The sequence below is a fragment of the Podarcis raffonei genome, chromosome 2, assembly GCF_027172205.1.
Source record: "Podarcis raffonei isolate rPodRaf1 chromosome 2, rPodRaf1.pri, whole genome shotgun sequence".
Lineage (NCBI taxonomy): Eukaryota > Metazoa > Chordata > Lepidosauria > Squamata > Lacertidae > Podarcis > Podarcis raffonei.
In genome coordinates, this window is record NC_070603.1 from 103022993 (window position 1) to 103043002 (window position 20010).

At 42.9% G+C, this 20010-nt stretch overlaps 1 protein-coding gene across 7 annotated transcripts in view; it reads right to left on the reverse strand.

Moving 5' to 3' along the window:
* The window catches only part of PTPRG (protein tyrosine phosphatase receptor type G), a 537375-nt gene that overhangs the window by 431511 nt on the left and 85854 nt on the right, over positions 1-20010 (reverse strand). The gene's annotated exons all lie outside the window — the stretch shown is intronic.

Below are 20010 nucleotides of genomic sequence, written 5' to 3' on the forward strand. Positions count from 1 at the left end.
AATCCCCACAAGGAAGATCACACCTGCTTTATTACAGGGCTAAAATACTGCATTTACAAATGTGACTACGGCTTTTGTGTTTCTGACCTTCCACCACCATGTTTCATCATCCCTTTTGCCTAACAACAATGAGAAGAGGTTGGTATCTAACTTCTTGGACCAAAAAGTTAGCCATCTAAATATAACTCACCTTGAAGAAAACTGATATGAATCCTGTACAGAAAGTATTTATACCCATCTGAAATCTTTTCATATTATTACTATTATTATTACTACTACTATATTTATCAAACAGGCCCAAATAGGTCTTCCTCGTAATTTGACACAATTTAAAATACCCCAAATTAGTCATTCTGCATGCTTAGCTGAACATTTTTAAAGAAGCTCCATCGCCTTTTGACCACCTCTACCCCTTTGGAAATAAAGTCAAAACTGCAACATAAAATCCTAAGCGTTAAGGAAAAGCCTTCCTTTATATGGCTTTTCGAGGGAGAAAAAGCATCAAATCACTTCTTAATGACCTTGCTGTGATATGTTATCTCACATTGCCATCTGCAAGAGAATCTTCTGTTACCCATTATTAATTTTCCCTGGCAACCGCCTAATGCCACTACAGAATTATTTCTCAGCAGGTGAAGCGCAGGGAGCTTTCTGTCTCCTCCAATTCCAAGCAGAGTCAAGGGGGGGGCAGCAGTTGGGGAGTGGAAGCAAACAGACAAAGTAAGTAAATTAGTGGCTGTATTGAAAGGGTCAGCCCCCGCCCCCTCTACCTTCCCACACTCAGAACCTTAGAAGTTTCACAAATGCGCCCAAGCAAAGGAATTCTCAAGCTCCAACTGGTAGCATGGCCTCTGTCCTCAGTTCACCCTGCTGTAATTAGGTGGTGCGGCATATGGTACCGCTAGTCAACCTCTGAAGAGAAAATAATGTGACCTTAATGGGGTTTGCTGTGGCTTCAATTTACGCTTTTCTGTGCACTGCAAAAATGGAGCTTCTTCTCACTTCACTTAATCTACAAAGCTAATAACGCACACAAATACACACACAAACAGAAAACCCCGGAATACAGCATTGCTTCTTGTACAGTTCTCCACATGTAATGAAGAGATTCTGCGTCTGAGGGGGTGGACAGAGAAAGAGAGGTGGCTGGGGATGTTTTCAGAGATCACGGCGTACCTCTCAGCCACGCAAGTGCCCAAATTAAAATACCAGATAAATATTTCACAAAGAAGATCCCAGGGACGCTTATGATCAAGACAATGTTTTGAAATGAAGGAACATTGCATTATGCTGTACGGATATTAAGGCTCCATACCCAGGGAAGCTGGAAGTGTGGATGCCGCCACAGGAAATCAGGTGTAAGGAACCTTCCTGCCTGGCCCTTGAGACACGCTACGGACCCCATCCCCTTACCAGCTCTGCTCTGCGCCCTTCCCAGAGTTCCTCTCCTCCTGGAATGTGGACTCAAACTGTGATGATGCCTTCTGTTTGCAGGACTGGAATGCAGCCTGCTGTACAAATGTAAGAAGAACACCCATTGGGGGTACTTAGCTGGGCAGCTAAAGCCATTGTATTATGTAGAGAATGGTTTGTCCAATTCAACAGGCTCCCTCTACTACAAAAGGTAAAGGTAAAGGACCCCTGGACGGTTAAGTCCAGTCAAAGGTGACTCTGGGGTTGCAGCGCTCATCTCCCTTCAGGCCAAGGGAGCCAATGTTTGTCCACAGACAGCTTTCCGGGTTATGTGGCCAGCATGACTAAACCGCTTCTGGAACACAGTGACAGAAACGAGAGCACACGGAAATGCCGTTTACCTTCCCATTGCAACGGTACCTATTTATCTACTTGCACTGGCATGTTTTCGAACTGCTAGTTTGGCAGAAGCTGGGACAGAGCAACAGGAGCTCACTCCGTTGCAGGGATTCGAACCACCGACCTTCTACTACAAACTTCCATTTCATAGATATTGCATCACAGGCTTGGTTGGGAGCCATGAGCACTACTGAAACCACACTTAAACTATTTAACTAACCTTTTGTAGGATTAGAAAGGGCTGGGCCCTTCATTTGCCAAATAGTAAGCAATCATAGAACCACGGAGTTGGAAGAGACCCCAAGGATAATCCAGTCCAACCCCCTGTAATGCAGGAATCTTTCACCCAATGTGGAGCTTGAACCCACAACCCTGGGATTATAAATCTCATGCTTTACCAACTGAGCTACGTCAGCAGCAGTAATGGTGGTGATGCTGGCAGGAACTTCAGTCACCGTCAGTATATTTATGTGCTGCACTTTCCAGAAATGCAATTGCGCTCAAAGATGTTCACAGAGAGCAAGTTTACAAAAATAGTACGTAATCACATTATGTAATGAAATCTATCACATCACTGCAGCAAAACATGAACAGTTTGACAAATTAACAATTCATTTAAATTATTATTATTATTATTATTATTATTATTAAAATTTATACACTACCCTTCATCCAAAGATCTCTGGACAGCTCACAAGTTAAAAATACAGGATAAAAGCACAAAATACCGTATTTTTCGCTCTATAAGACATACCAGACCACAAGAAGCACCTAATTTTTGCAGGAGGGAAAAATAAATAAATCTGAATCTCAGAAGCCAGAACAACAAGAGGGATCGCTGTGCAGTGAAAGCAGCAATCCCTCTTGCTGTTCTGGCTTCTGGGATAGCTGCGCAGCCTGCATTCGCTCCATAAGACGCACACACATTTCCCCTTACTTTTTAGGAGGGAAAAAGTGTGTCTTACAGAGCAAAAAATACGGTAAATAGTTAAAACAAAAAGAAAACAATAACACCCCTCCCACGTAAAAAAAGAAGTGAGCATAACACACATCATAGGCAAGTCTTCCCCAACCTGATGCACTCCAGGTGTTATGGGACTACAATTCCCATGAGCCTCAGCAAGCACCGCCAACAGTGAGTAATAAGAGGACATGTAATTCGAAACTTCTGGGGGGCACTAGGATGGGAAAGGCTCCAAAGGTCAAATGACAACATTCAGCATCCTCAAATTTCAAAGCTGCACTCAACACTCCCTCTTCCAGTTCCTCCAGCAGCCGCCTCCTTACAAAGGTTGAGGGTAATGAAGCCCCCCACCCCAAGACAAGCACAGGGTCTCTCTCCCCTCCTAGAGCCAGACTGCAAGGAGATCATGGGTCTTTGGGGAGAGATCCAGCGGTTCTTTCTCCCTCCCACTCAGGTCTCCAGATGTTCAGAGCTCCCTGGATAGAGTTACCCCTCTTCCTCTCATAGAATTTAAGACATCACTAAAACTTACATTAATACTTAAAAGTTATGACCTGAACCATTATAAAAAGGACATTATAAAAAGAAATGGCTCCAGAGACTCTGCGCGTATGTCTTCTTGGAAGGACACATCATTAGTTTCATCCAGTACAAGAGATATGAGAAATTAACCTGACATCACATTATCGTGCTTAGCCAAAAGCCTTCCTCTATCTGTGGTGCTAAGACTGTAGCCGAACTATTCGACAAGCAAGCAAAATAGAGCTTATATATTTTGCAATCGTAAATGTCAAGAGGGAAGTTGCTTATACAATATAAATTGGGACTAGCTCCAGAGATACCAATGGAGTGATAAATACTACAGGCTCCAGAATGGGCCCATTCTTTCACTATTAGGAGATTCACAAAATGCCCCTTGTTTACTCCAGATTCCTTAAACAAACAACTATTTTATGCTTGCTTCATTTTTTTTAGACACTCTGCAGACTTGCAATTTGCAAAATCGCTTACTGCCTGCTAATTAACCCTTAACATACTTTCTTTGCCCTTTCATTTGCACCATTAAGAGTAAATAAGACCTAGGGAATTCACTTTAGTTTTCGCAACACAATCTTATTGGAGTATTTTGGGGTTACCACTACCCGTGTAAAAATAAAGCCGCCACCGATTTGCTGCATGAGTGCATTTAGATACATACAAATTCAATTTCATGAGGTTTGTTTCATTGGCTGAAGCTCAGTAACAGTTGCATACTATGCGTGCAAAAGGTCCCAGGTTCAAATCCTGGCTAATCTGGAAAAAACTGGGCAGCAGCAGCTCACTGCCACTTACCAGGAGACAGAGTGGCAGGTGGGGGTATACAGGTGCACCAGCAGAGCCCACCCACCACACAACCCCAAATTTGCCATTGATTTACCACTGTTTCTCCCCCTCCAAGTAAGTGGCAGTGATGCCACTGCCCAGAGGCTACTGCTACAGCTCCACTCCTCTGGACAAGGCATTCCTGAGACTGGGAAAGAATCCAGTCTGAGGCCCCAGACAGCAGATGCCAGTCGGTGAAAGGAAAGCCCAGAGGCTATGCGCTAGTGCAGGGGTCCCCAACCTGCGGCCCACCAAGGCCGTTTAACAAACCCACGAGCCGGCCCTGAACCTAGCTTCCTGCTCAGCGAGTCCCTGCATGCTGAGCTAAACCAGCGCAGCACGAGGCAGGGCCTCTCTTCTGCAGCTCCTGAAATCGCTTCTGCACATGCCCAGATGCCGGAAATCACATCTGGGCATGTGCAGACGTGATTTCTTGCATCTCGCTGCACCGGTTCGGCCCACGGGAGTGATCCAGCCCACGTCCGGTAAACCTTGCCAACCCCTGTGCTAGTGCCATGACAAGTGACAATCACAGGCATAGTACTGGACTTGGTGCATTGTATTTGATTTATGCATTTATTTGATTCCATCATATTATCTTGAATCTATATGACAGTAAAAACAACCAGCAACAGCAACTATTAAACACAGCTCCATATAGAAAAGAGGATTTCAAATCCAACACAACCAGTGTATGCATCAACAAAACTCCCTGTGTTAATATGAGTAGTAGCAGCAGGACAAATTTGGTACTGCAGAAAAGCCATCTTTGACAAATCTTAACTGTGTTGTCAAGCAAGAGTGCAAGATAAGAGCAGGACCAGTCACGACTCACCTCAAATCTATCCTAAAGGCATTTCAATCATTATGCAGCCAGGGATGTGTCACGGTCTACTCTTTGGTAGCAAAATGACTGCAACTTACCCTCAGAACTGCCCTGCGATGTAGAGACAATACTGAGCTAGGTGGACCAACACAGTCTAACTTGGTGTAAGGCAGATTCCTACACTCCTAATGAAACAAACACGTAGCATCACTAGCTGAAGAAGAGTTTGGATTTGATATCCCGCTTTATCACTACCCGAAGGAGTCTCAAAGCGGCTAACATTCTCCTTTCCCTTCCTCCCCCACAACAAACACTCTGTGAGGTGAGTGAGGTTGAGAGACTTCAGAGTAGTGTGACTGGCCCAAGGTCACCCAGCAGCTGCATGTGGAGGAGCTGAGGCGCGAACCTGGTTCACCAGATTACGAGTCCACCACTCTTAACCACTACACCACACTGGCTGATGCTCCATTATGTAAAATCCTTGGCGAGAACCAAGGGAACTCAAGGAACTCTCCACCATAAAGACACACACAGTTGGGAGTGTCCTTACTCAACAACAGTCTTTGTGGCAGACAATGGAAACTGGCTTGAAGCTAATTCTGCTTGATATGTTGCCTCTGGCAGTAGGGACATAAAGGACAAAACAGAAAACGGCCTTGGAAGAACTCACTGAGCAAAGGCAACAACAGTAACTGCTTTGACGTTAGATATATACACTGTGTGACAGTCAGCAACAGAATTTGTGGAAAGGTGACCATTATTGGATACTCGCTGCCATCTGTCGGGAAGACATGGGCTGTTTCTTTCTATACGTTCAACCATGGTATTGAGGCCAGTATTTGTTTCGTGTTCGTTAAAAACTGCGGAAGATGCCAAAATCAAGAGGTATAGTGGGCTCTGGGGAGGCATAGAAGGCATCAGAAATGTATAACCATTTGGCACACTCAGAGAATCGGGCAAATGTGAGTGAGTTTGTATAATACAGAGAAATGCAAGGCTACGTGTCTGGGGAGGAATAATCATCAGCGTAGATATAAAATGGAAAATTGCTACTTAGGAAGCTTTTAACGCTAGGAAAAAAGAAATTACAGCGAGTGTCAGAATGGTGTGCAGAAAGAGTTTGAACGGAACAACAACTTTGGAACCTCTGGGGTCAGGGAAGAGAGAGAGGTAAAGATAGTCATGAATTCTATTATGATGCTTTTGATGAATTCTGAGAAATGCAAAGAAATCAATGAAACCAGGCTGAATACACATCACACACTTCAAGCACACGGTCCTCCTGCCCCCACAAGAATCCTGGGAACTGTAAGAGTTGTTAGAAGTTGCATGAAGCACAGGACAAATGTGGCTGGGGCAACCCAGTAAGATGTGTGGGGTGTAAATAATAAAAATATCATTATGGAATGGGACATCCCTATTTTCATTGGAGAAATGTTGGAGGGTATGTTCTATGCACTCTCATTTATATGCTCTGATCTTGTAAATCTACCACTTTAAATCAGGGGGTGAAAATTCAAACCCTGCATTCTCTTTAATTCTAAGAAGTAAACCACATCTTGCTTCATTCATGTACATTTTCAGCCAGACAGGTAAAGCTATAAGGGGATCTAGTGCTGGGCTGGGGAACCTGTGGCCCTCCAGTTGCTTCCTGCATAATTTCCACAAACACACACACAACACTCCCCTCCTCCTTTCCCAAAGTGTCAGGAGGCAGGACAGGGGGGAAAGAAATAGAGAGACACAAAGTTTAGGTCAGGCAACCTCCAGATGTTTCTGGCCACAACTCCCATCATCCCTAACCATTGGCAGTGCTAACTGGGAGTGGAAGGAGTCCAACAATATCTCCAAGCCCAACATCACCCTGAGGGCAGTCGTTTGGGGAAGGCTGGCTCATTTCCTTGGCAGGGTGCAACATTCCTCCAGCCTTTTGCAGCTTTTATTCTGCAGGAAGGCAAAAGAGAAGGGTTCCGCCCCCCAATGCTATTAATCTGGTTGTTGCTACAAACATTTAATTCACTTTGCAAAATAGCGCTAACGAACTGCGTGCCCCCCGCACAACAACCTCCGTGCTTGATGTGCAAGTCACATCTTTCTTAAATAAAGCAGCCAGGCTCTCCTCAGGCCTCATTCACTCTTGCCCAACACAGAGCTGCTGTTCAGTTAAATAGCTGTACATAAACGGGGGTTTTGCACACACCAAAGCCCTTGGCCAGGAGCACTGCCAAGCAAGTCTGTCGACAATAGTGGGCTTCTCCTTTCGAAAGGCGATTGGGGCTGGAGTTTTAATTATAGCAGGACTTTGAACAATACACACCCACACCTGAGTGAAAAAAACACCCCAAATGTACTCTGTTACCCTTGGAATGTCTCCATTATATAACTTGCTCTGAAGACTGGCATGGCCTACTCAGCTGGCAAAAGGGTCCTGGCTGCTCCAAACAGGCAGTTTCTGGGACTTCAGGCATGGGTGGCCGTTGCAATGTGCATCATGTATACTGGGCATTTTAAAAGATGGGCAAAGCTTAGCAGAACCCCCAAATTTTCCTTCCCCACCCCCTTTCTCTTCTTTTCAGGCATTACGATTTCGGCTTCTGCAGTTGTTCTTCCCGTTTCATTGTGCGATGTAACACTTTCCTTTACCACTCTGCATCTAGCGTGCCTACTTTAAATAGGTTCTATTCACTCCCTACAGCACTATATTTTTCTAATAATAATAAAAAGATCCTCCAGGAAACCTACTCAGGTTGGGTTTTTTTTTCAATACGGCAAAAAGAAAGCAACTTTAAATGTCAAAGCCATCAGCATGGTTCTTGTAAAACACCATTCCGTTTCAAAAAGCAGGATTTCTTGAAATAAATCAGTGTTGTTGTCTCCTAACTCATTCGCTGCCTTTGGAGGGGTTTCAACGATAAAAGGAGGAGTGGAAGGCTGCAATCCTATATCCATTTTCTAGGGAGTAAGCCCCGCTGAATTGAGAGATTCTTACTTCTGACAAGACATGCATAGGATCACACAGCGACTGAATTATAGAAATACAAGTAAAAACAGACATTTTCACCATTTCTTTTATTTCATTTTTCAGGCATAATTGCAGGAGGAGACTTCTCAGCAGAAGCGTGCAATGCCAAACACTGCTTCCTTCCTTCCTTCCTTCTCCCTCTAATTTGTTTTTAGCTTTCTAGCTATTGAGCAGATTTTTATACTTTCTGTTGCCCTAGCATTCTGCACACAGAGCTATGTCTCAGCCTCAGACTGGAATGGGAAGTAGTAGCTCAATTATTTGTGCATGTTATTTTTAACCTTGCCGTCTACATTTTGCAAATAAGCTGAATGAAGCCAATTCCACTTCAACGCTGCAACCTTGAATTCAGCTTCTCTTTCGGTCCTCAGTAAAAGAAACCCTGCTTTCCTGCGACGAGATGCAGTGAAAGTTCCTGACAGTTCAATCTTCTCCAAAGGCGACCAAGGTAACACCTGTGGCTCACTCCGACTGTTTACCTAGCACCAGCCTGGTTTGCATTGGACAAGAGCGGTTTGATTAGAAACTGATTTTTAAAATAGTTGAAATGCACCAGGGAAGCAAAATGGCACTTGACCTAAGCAAGGTTAATTCTCAACCCTGTGGTCAAGTCAATAACAGCCTCTGCTCTGTACTTCCCTTAAATAACATTGTGCCAAGTGAAGTGTTATGCAACCAGTACTGTATATACAAGGTATGCAAAAGAACAGTTTGTTCCCTTGGGAGAGTATCTATCATACACAGCACAACCAAAGGAGATAAGGCTTAAGTGACCAGGTGTGAAATTACTCTCTGTTTGCTGGAACCAGAGGGTTCATCACTCTCCAGGGACAGATAACAGCTTGCCGTTGGCGGGGAGGGGAGTTGGGGAGGGGAAGTGCCAGAGTAAAAAGGAGATCATATGGTGAAAACATTAGAACACTGGCAATTCCCAGCACAATATTTTGCAGGGGCTTTGACTGAGCCTTATACCCAAAAGCAACATAAAAAACCTTTTGTGGATTCCTTCCTCCATCTTTTCTATTTTAATTTGCATTCTGCCCCACAAATGGGGAAGATGATGAACAATATTTTCTGTTTCACGTTATGCCTGCCCTCATGTTCTTCACAGTTTGCCTCCTAGTCATGTTGGGTGCCTACCTGTAGACAGTGCACCTCCTCCGAAATTAGCATTAAAGCTAAGAGAGACTCTTTCAGATGGTCAGGTGCAGAAACATGGGAAGCAACCTTCAGACGACTGGTTCATCTAGCTCATCAGCCATTCCTAACTAGATGTTGTTGGACTACATCTCCCATCATCTTGACCACTGGCCATGCTGGCTGGGGTCCAATCCCTTGGGTCTCCTTATTTCACAGGACAAGGGATAGCAAAGGGATGGGTTCAGTCCTTGCTGCAAATGGTGCTGAATATTGGCACACATGTGCCATCCATAAATTGTCAAGATACTATTCTAGATCTACTGCAACAAATTTCAAGAAACACCATCAATTCGGGGTGGGTGTCCATCACAAAGAGAGGACTGGTCCACAGATGGCACTCCTGCTATAAGGAAAATGAGATATGAACTAATTGCACTGAGTGCTTAAATATCTTGCATGGCAGATCAAACATTCTAGAGAAATAGTTGCCTATAGCAGATCACTGCCATACAGAAAGCCCAACATTACCATGTCTAGCACTCCCCATTCCTAAATGGCTGTAGGAATGTGACCAGATTTCAAGATTCTAATATCTAGCACGCCTGACAATATAAATGGATTTTTCAGGAAAACATGATCAATGAATTAATAAAAAAACAACTGACACTATTAGGGCTGAGTCAAAGCAGAGATAGGTGCTTTTCACAAACACTTTCACACACACACCTGAGAGGAAAAAAGCAGTGGTTTTTCAGGACAGCTTTAAACAGGGTGGAAGTATTGGCAGCCACCCTGTCACCCTTGCAGAGTGAGGGCAAAGCATTTCCCTCATTCTGACCTGGCTCTGTAATGCTGCATAATCTGATTGGCTATGTGATGTCACACAGATAGCCCATTTTGAGTGGGAACAGGAAGCCATCTTGAACACTTCCCTTTTGTGAACCAGAGCATTGTTTGGGGAAGGCTCAGTGGTAGAGTCCTGGGTCTTGGTCCAATCCCTCAAGTCTCCTGTTAAGAGCTGGAGAGAGCTCCTGTCTCAAACTCTGGAGAGCTTCTACCATTCACTGTAAGCAATAGGTAGACCCATGCTTAGACCCAGCGCAAGGCAGTTTCCTATGCTGCTACTGTTGCGAGGTTATTTCAGGTTCTGTTTTGCTGTTTTGTTTCTAAGGGGATTTCTAATGATTGCAAACGGATAAAATACTAAAGGAAAAGAAATCAATACCAAAATAGTTTGCTAATGATATTGAGCAACCATACCCTACAGAGTGTTTTCAGCTCATTTGAAGAGAAGGGAATGAATACTGGCCTTTCAGAACCTCAGATGAAGCAAGCAAGAGTGAGAAAGACAGGATGCTGGAGGGCACCAATATAAATTTCGTAACTAAAAGAAATTCCCTCCTAATTAAGCCAAAGTAAGCTTCTGGTGATCTTCTTGGAACTCTCTGGAGAAGATAGGGGAGGAGTGAGGGGAACTTACTAAATAAAAATTCTACACCTAAAGGCTATTTCTAATAAATCACAAAGCAAAGATCTTGTACGGGGAAATTATCTCCCACGTCCACCCAATTAAGCTTTAGAATGTCGATAATTTAACAGTAGAGGTTAGTCCATTGCTGCTGCAAAGCCACAGCAGCAAATGGAATACAGTTTAATATTCAAAAGGCAATAAAATGCCTATAGTAAAATAATAATATGCCATTATTTCAATAATAATCTCAATTTAATTAGCATACTGCAATTGCAGGATATTCATTTTACTACTAGGCCAAAACAATTAGCCCATTATTTAGTAACAACAATATCCTATTATGCTGAAAAGAAAGTAGGATTAATACAGTGATGAACCATCTGTCCACAAAAAAACCCCAAAAATAAAGTGGCAGATTAAACTTATCCAATAGCTCCACTGCATTCAAATGGTAAAAACTGCCCCCCCAAAAAAGTGTTCATTCCCCCACAGACATTATGCATACTTTTCACCCCAATACAGCTGCTCAGATAGGCCCTAGTTAGTTTGTTGGTAAAAAAATGCCCCACCACATTCTGCCCCCTCCAATGAACGTAGCAATGCCTGGCCCTAAATTAAAAACATCAAACTTTTGAAATGCTATCTGAGCGAGAACAATGGGGTTGTTGCACAAAACTCGCACAATGACTTTAGCATTTGTATATTTGGCCTTACAAAGGAAGGCACCAATCTGTTAACATAATCACACAACATTTCTATGTAAAATAGCAAGTTCCAAATATTTTCTTTTTCTTTGCAACAGTCTGGCATAACAAAGAAAGAAGCCCAAGATGGGACTATGGAGTAAAGTGACAAGACAATGCCAGATAGATAGATAGATAGATAGATAGACAGATAGATAGACAGATAGATAGATAGAGTGGTACCTTGGTTCTCGAACGGCTTGGCTCCTGAACAAATTGGCTCCCGCAAACCTGGAAGTAAGTGTTCCAGTTTGCGAACATTTCTTGGAAGCTGAACACAGCCCCAGGGAGATTAGACTGGCCTCGACCAGAGCCAGGGCCTTTTCGGCCGTGGCACCAGCCTGGTGGAACACTCTTCCACAAGACACTAGGGCCCTGCGGGATTTGACATCTTTCCGCAGGGCCTGCAAGACGGAGCTGTTCCGCCAGGCCTTTGGTCAGGGTTCAGTCTGATTCTTTTCTTTCTGTATAAGAACAAGCATTAAAGAGGCCTCCTAGCCTGCTCACAGGTGCTTTATAAGACATGCCCTTTCCCTCCTTTCCCACAAAACTGGAATCACCAGAGATTGTGGGAAAGGCTTGGCCCCAACTGCAGCTGCCTTATGAGAATCACAGTAGCACTTTTTCTACTCACTTTCTGTTCACAATTTTGCACATATATATTTTTGTCTTCAGTTATTTTCGCTAGCTTAATTAGAGGAGAAGGAAAGGATCTATCGTCCTGGGGCACCTTTAAGGGCTCCACCTTAAAGGCACATGGTCAGCCCTGAGTAGAAAAACACCCAACGTACTATGAACTTGTTGCTGAAAGTCGGAAAATAAAGGTCAGTTGCACCAGTTGCTTGATTTTGTTTTTTAATTTACATCTGCTAACACAAATAACGCAGCTCCTCCTGATTTGGGTGGGAAGAGAGTCAGCATAGGGTACTTCCGGGTTAGCGCCATCGGCTAATGGCGGATTCCCTCCGAGCTCTGGAGGGAATCGGCTCCGCAGGATTAGGTCTTGACCGCTGCGGCGACGCGGGCACCCTCAAAAATCACAGGTGGTGAAGCCTGTGAACCTGGTGACTCGGCGGGCACCATTTGCGCCCCCCCGACCTGTGAAGGAGCCTTTTTAAAGGCTTCGGAGCGGGGGACGGGGTGAGCGGCGCGGTGCTGAGAGTTGACTGCTTCTCCTGCGGAGTGAAGCTGCATTGCCATGGTCGGAGAGCGCTGACTTCTTTTTGTGAACAATTGGACTTTAAAGCAACTACCCGTGAGTAGTACGGAAATTGGAAAGAAAAAAAAAATTTTTTTTTTAAATTAGGCACGATCGGGGAAGGCGCAAACAGGAAGTCCGTCTCCCCCTCTTGTAAATAATTTAAAGCAAGGACCTGCTAACTAAGGTCGAGAGAACCCTTTCTTTTTTACTTGGTAAAAGACATTAATTTCACGATTTGGCAATATAAGTAATCTTACTGGAGGATAAAGAGCTAATCTTGGGAGCTGAAGTGCCACCCCCCCGGACCCGGGAGTGCTCCGCGAGAGAGCCTGCTGATGAGGTATTGAAGAGTTTGACAGCTGTCAAATTTAGCTGTCAAGACGGGAAAAGAGAACTTTGTTTCTGTTGTTTCTGCTGGCTTTATTTGTTACAATTTGGTTACAATTTGTTGAAAACAAGGAAGAACTGTTACAAACTAACTTGATTTTTGGATTTGAATTGGAAGGAATATTAAGTTACCAAAATCCCTCTAGAGGGGGATTTGGGACATTACAAGAATGGCTGGAGGAGGGAAAATTCAGGCTGGGTTGGACAAAGTTTTTGTTCTCTTGGGAAAGTTACAAGGCCAAATTGATGTTTTGGCTACAAATGTTGCAACTCTGAACTTAACAGTAAATAACATCACTGAATTTGATAAGGATTTGACTCAGGAAGCCCATGCAGCTGGACAAAAAGAGAAACTTGAGAGCTCTGAGAGTGTGGAGAAGGAGATATATGTTGTTCCTGAGGAAAAGGAAGGAGGAGCTGTAACTTTGCAGATGATAAAGGAGAGCCAGAGGCCTGACATGATGGCTACAAAGGAAAATAAGAACTTGATGTCGAAAATCTGGCTTGAATTGGAGATTGAAGAATGGAGAGATCTCCTCATGTGGAGATCTGAAGACCCAAGGATTACAAATTTGCTTAAGGTGGAAGTTGGAGCTTTGGGGACATTTGGACTTGAAAGGAATAAGAAACATGATTCGGGCTCCACTTTTAAGTATGGAGGTCTGGCTGGAAGAAACATGGATCCCGTTGGGCCAGAGCTTCTCCGAGATCTGGTGTTTAATATTAAGGACTATAAAAAAAACCGGCAGAGAGGAATTGAGAGAGAATTAAGAGCCTCGGACGTGAGATCTCCAGGCTGATAGTAGACTAAGACTGATGGACATTTGTTGGGGATTGAAACCGGGAAAGGGGGGGTGGAGTTTGGGAATCCAAAGGGTGTATTTACAATCTGTTTTATTTTTATTTTGTTATTTGTATGAAAATTGGGGAATTCGTGGAAGGGAAATTGGGTCGACGTTAGAAAAATGTTTTAAGAACGAGTATTGATGCATAAGTATTGTGTTTAAGTTTGGATAAGGCAAAATTGGTTTTTTAAAATGAACTAAATAGAAAAAGGTTAAAATTAGGGATAAGAACTTGCTGAACTAACATTTTGAATTGGAATATAAGAAGGGGAGGTGTGGGGAAGTCAGGGAAAATATGTTATAGAAAAATAAGGATTGTGAACTTTATGTGTTTTTAAACCTTTTTGTTTTTCCTTTTTTGATTCTTTTTTAATGTATTAAAGTTGAAAATTTCAATAAATATCTTTTTTTTTTAAAAAAAAGAGAGAGAGTCAGCATAGGGTTAAACGCACAGTTCTTTCACCAGTGCTGGCAAACTCACGTTGCGTTGACCTTCCAATGTCACCAAAGATGTTCGCACAGGTCAGCGATCAGCCAATGGCTAACGACCGACTGTTGGGAAATTGAACTCTGTGAAAGCTAGAGTGGTGGCTGCCCTAATTGAGCACAGACCTTCATGGGTTTGTGGGAAGCGCAAGGACTGATAATGGAATTTGGCCTGCCTTAGAAACATCTGTGACTGTTTAGCCTGCAGCATCAAACCATGCACATTTTACTAGTCTGTACAATAATGCTTCCAAATTTTATTACATTTTTTTTAAAAAAATGTTTTGCCTAGCAAATAAAATTAACTTCTTTTAGCAATGTAAGAACGCAAACACAGAAAAAACTCCACACACACTACTTTAGATAAACCTAAGAATGCAATCTACTGTCCCTGTAATTTTCCTGTAGAGTTCCATTTCAAGCTTGTTTGTGCCATTAAGGCAGTGCAGGATCCTCCCGCATACGTCCTAGATGACAATTCCTGGTTACAAATAATTCTGCTTAGAAAGTTAACAACTGTAGATGGAGACAATCCATCAATTATGACACACACACACACACACACACACACACACACACACACACACACTTGTTCCATGTCCCTAGTCACCTTAGAACAACTGCTTCCCCCATAAACACCTTACAGACATCAATAACATACAACCCTGGTTTATTCAGAAACATGCTTCTCCTCGCACATGAAGTAAATGGTTTGCATAATCTTTAGTGCACCCACAAGAAGTGTGCATAGAATAGGCCTGGAATATATAACATACACATGGGCAGCTGCATGAGGCCACTGGTCCATCTATTCTAATACTGTATGCGTTGAGTGCCAATGGTTTTTCAAGGTCTTTATGAGCCTTGCTTCCTGAGACCCTTTTAAATTGTGGTTCCAGTGACTGAACCTGGGGACTTCTCTGTGAAAAGTATGTTTGCTACGACTGAGCTGTGGCCTCTCCCCTTTCCTCCTTTTAAAAAAATGAACATCAGGTAAACACAAGTGGAACTGCAACCCAAATGCTGTAGTGTGCCCTATCTTCTAGTGTAGCATTTCTCAAACTTAGGACCCCCGCTGTTGTCGGACTACAACTCCCATCAACCCTAGCTAGCAGGACCAAAACTTGTTTTTTGTAACTGCTGATTTATTTTTCTTTTTGGTTACTTACATGAAACTTAATAAAAAGAAATTTTAAAAAAAACCCTAGCTAGCAGGACCAATGGTCAGGGATGATGGGATTTGTAGTCCAACAGCAGCTGGGGTCCCAAGTTTGAGAAACACTGCTCTAGTGCCTGGATTGAGATCACTGTTGGTATCTATGTTGTGGAGCTGCCTTTTACAAGTATATTTTATCAAAAGAAATGTCTGTAGACTTTTTAATTAAAACCTTTTAGCTGCCCGTTTTTGGCCTGCTCATAACTTTTGGTTAGCTATATTTCCTGCAAGCCTGGCTTTAAACAAGCGAAGATAAACCATGCCATCAGCAAACTATTCTGCTCCAGACAAAGGCTCCTAAATCAATATACATTTAATTATATCTATTGTACTATATAACCATTGCCTGAAAACAACTCTCATATTCCCTCTCCTGCATGTCGCCTTCCCCCCGCCACCCATCGTTCCTCCTCTCGAGTGCAGGCATAAATGTCCACATATGAAATCTTTTTAAAGTTTAACACATTGAGCAAGATTTATATGGGCCATAATTTCACTCAGTCCAATGTGAAGCACTGAGCGGTCTTATAAAAATAATCATACCAGAAATGCGTATGAATTACAACAGGCAGAACCAACTTTAGCAGCAGATGACTTGAGCCATCCTTCTGGAACAGCAGTTTGCAAGGTGCCCAAATATTAAGGACTGCCTGGTCCCTTATATCTCAGCCCAATCACTGAGATATTGGGGAGGCATCTGTTGGGGTTCTTCAAGGCTCACATTCATTTCTCGTAATGACAAGAAGGCCATAAATTCAGTGCATGGCTCCCAAGTCTGTGGAACTCCCTCCAAAGTTTAATGCTCCCAGATGAACTTCAGACACACAACTAAGACTTTGTCTTGCTCAAAACAGAACAAGGACTTAAAACTATGGCCTTTACATTTCTACGCGCCCAATGCACAGAATTTTCTGAAGCAAAATGTAAGCAGCAAGAACATTGCACAAGGCCTAGCGCTATAGAGTAGGGATAGGAAACCTGAGGCCCCAGGGCCTGAAATTGGCCCCTCCAGGTCTCTCAACATGGCCCTTGGGACTCTGTCCACATTCCAACCCCTCCCCAAGTCACTAGCCAATTCCTAGAATGGTTTTAACAATCATTCCACTACAACAAGGAACTCTGGGAACTGTAGTTCTGTCAATAGAGGAATACAGCAACTCCTACCAACTTTCAGCTCCCATAAACCACAGTACCCAGCATTCTTCTGAGGATGCTATACGGCTGTTTAAAGTGATATCATAGTGCTTTAAATGCAGAATGCAGATGGGGCATCGTTTTCAGATTTAACCAGAGGCCCAAACTGTAAGCCATGCATTTACTGTATAACCATAGTTTTCAAACTTCAAACTTTTGCCATATATCAATTTATCTGCCAATGAGTCGTCGTGCTTCTACCATGAGGACAGCTGATCATGTTAGTATCCAAACACTGGAAAATCAAGTTTATTCCTAAAAGAAACAATTGCTCCTCAGCAAATTTTGTGTTCAGCTTAGCCATATATAAAATGTAAGCTGGAGGAAGAGGAGACGGCAGAGTTAGGGGAAATGTCATCTTGCGACAACAAATATATTCATTTTTATTTATTTTTGCAAGGCAGTGCACTGCTTGCTACTCCCAATTTATCATTACTTTCAATAGGAGAAGCTCACACATAACCATGAAACCTCAGGACCCAACGGATACAAGACTAAGAATAGCTCTTAGTTCGCTACCTAACCCTTTTAAAAGGATTCTAGATTGGATTCTAGATTCAGGTAGGTAGCCGTGTTGGTCTGACGCAGACGAAATAAATAAAAATTTTTTAAAAAATTGTCCAGTAGCACCTTAGAGACCAACTAAGTTTGTTCTTGGTACAGTATAAGCTTTTGTGTGTGAATCTGAAGATGTGTGCATGCATATGAAAGCTTATACCCAGAACAAACTTAGTTGGTCTCTAAGGTGCTACTGGACAATTTTTTTAAATTTATTCCTTTTAAATGCAGTTATTTTCTTTGTTTCTTCAGCTTTTACATTTGCAGTCTGATCTGAAGTCATGCTTTTCTCTGAAATTAGACCTGGGTGCAGTGAAACCTGCACTAACACTCAGGGAATGCAGGGTGGGGGGCAGTTGTATCACAGACAGATTTGCTGGGATGCTAAGGGTTTGTTCTGGATCAATAAACTGAGTTTTTAATCGTTAATCTTTCTCAGACAAACCACAAGCAATAAGCCATAGAACAAACCTTGGCTGCAGTACAAGCCCAAGTTTGGACATAATGCTAAACCAAACCATGGCTTAAGTTCACAGAAGCACAACAAAAGCATAAAATCAATACAATGTCCTTAAGATTAAAAAAAATGGCGGGCAAGAGATGTCTTTGAACCTCTTAAGAAACCATCCAAAAGGAAACAAAAAGATCCATTTTCAGAGACCCTCATTTTACTCTGGTTTTTTCCTATACTGTACTGGGCTGAGCGACACATTTACAAAACCGTTTTTTTCCAGTGCTTTTGTATCAGACAGTCTAGCAACAGGTTCACTGTGTAAGAAACAACAAGAGTCTTATGGCACCTAAGAGGCTAACAAATTTATGATAAAGCCAATGTGCTATAAATTTTTTACTGTTAATGGGTGGCCTAAGACACCATCATTTTTGTGGCAAAATGTAGCTACCGCACTGGAAACTGATGTTATGTAAGCCACAAGATATAGCTATATGGAGTGGACATCTATCAATCTCATGAAGAAAGTCACCTAGATACAGAAAATAAAATAAAATTTCTAAGCGATGCAAACCACCATGCTTTTCGCAGTTCCTTTCCTTCCGACATCACTATTTACAAACACATACACCCCAATTGTGTGTTCATATATTTGTAACTCACGATAACAGTTCATGCATCTGATAGAGTAGACTGTAGTCCGCAAAAGCTTGTGCTGTTAATAACTTTGTTTCTCTTCAAAACGCCAAAAAATGCTTAGTTCTTTTAGCTGCAGAAGACTAAATTTCCTCTCTGGAAATTGTGAAAGAAACATTAAGCCTACATATTTACAAGAAGCTTCCCTATTGGCCCTCAAAGCTAAGAATCTAGACCTGTAGAGCAGTTTTTTTTAAAATGCAGCAAAACTCTTATATTAAATAACAGCTAATATGTGAACAATTTTGGAGCCTATGGGGGAGCAGTGGAATAGCCACCCACTAATTCAACAGCACGGAACTGAACATTTTTAGCCATCTGCATATCCTGAAATGGCATCCTTTGCCTCGGGCTACTGCATTACAGCTCCCAGATTGTTTGGACATTTATTGGACACCGAAGAGCAAAACTGGAGCCACAACAGAGATGGCAAACGCAGAGTTGTCTCTGGCCAGCTTTCCATAATCCACGTGAGGTCTTCTATTGGGACAGCAGGGAATAAATACTAATAATCCATCTGTGACAATGCAAACAGCTCCCCTGACAAGCATTCCATGTCCCAATGTTAAGATTGGACAGCATTTGCTGCGTTGCGAGAAAATGGTACCTAAACAGATGGGCTCCTTTCAAATTGCCCCCAGCAACATTTCCTCTGTTTATCACCGACACAAGCTAGTGGTTTTCTATATTTAATTATGTTTAATTATTCTTAATCAAGGTGAGTAATACATACTTTGCTGTACAGTCGTGTTTAACAGTGGGGGGGGGGGAACCTGTGAAAATTTCACAGGTGAAAAAGGGGTTTTTAGGCATCCTTGGAGGCCAACCACCCTTTCCCACAGACTGATAAGAGGGAATGATTTAGCTAAAACAGGAGGCACATTCCCTTCCAGACAACCTTGCAAGAGCTAGAAGCAAGGGGTGGACAGGGCTAGGGGCAAAAGTGGGAGCAATGAATATAAAGCATACCTTTGTACAGCGTACTAGTTTCTACACACAATTGCACACGACCTCTCGAACTTGCATTCAGGCAAGCAGAAGGCATTAGCAGAGTTCCAAAGGCACATCCTGCCCAAGCAAAAATGCTTGGAGTGAAAAAAAAAGGCTAGTTTGGGGTGTGGCCTGGGGAGAGGAGGTGTGGGCTAGGGAAAGTTCCAAGGGCCACAAGTGAGGCCTTAAGGGCTGCTTAAGGCCCCCAGGCCTGAATTTCCCCCTATCCATGAGCTGTGATGAGGGGAAGTAAGTAGCAAGCCATTTGGTTGTCTTCAGCCTGTTTAAATCCCAGTCCCAGGTGATCAGAGGTTCACAATTTCCTATTGCAGATCTCTTCGGCAGCATTCTGCATGTAGCTGTTGGCACACATTTGTTTTAGAAATTCAAGGGTAGAGTATCTCCACCATGGAAGACACACCCTTTGCATCCTACCCACCTCCTCCTCACTTACCCAGCCCTGTTAGGCATACTGGATGTCCACACACAGACATACCAACTTGCTAATATACTGGATTTATTTCCCAGAAGGAGCCAACTTCTGCTGGAGTGGGAAGGCTCATTACTGAGCAGGTATGTGCATGCAACGGGCTTCACCGTTGCTAATCCCCAACTCTTGTGACCATAGGACATCATCTCAGCAGCA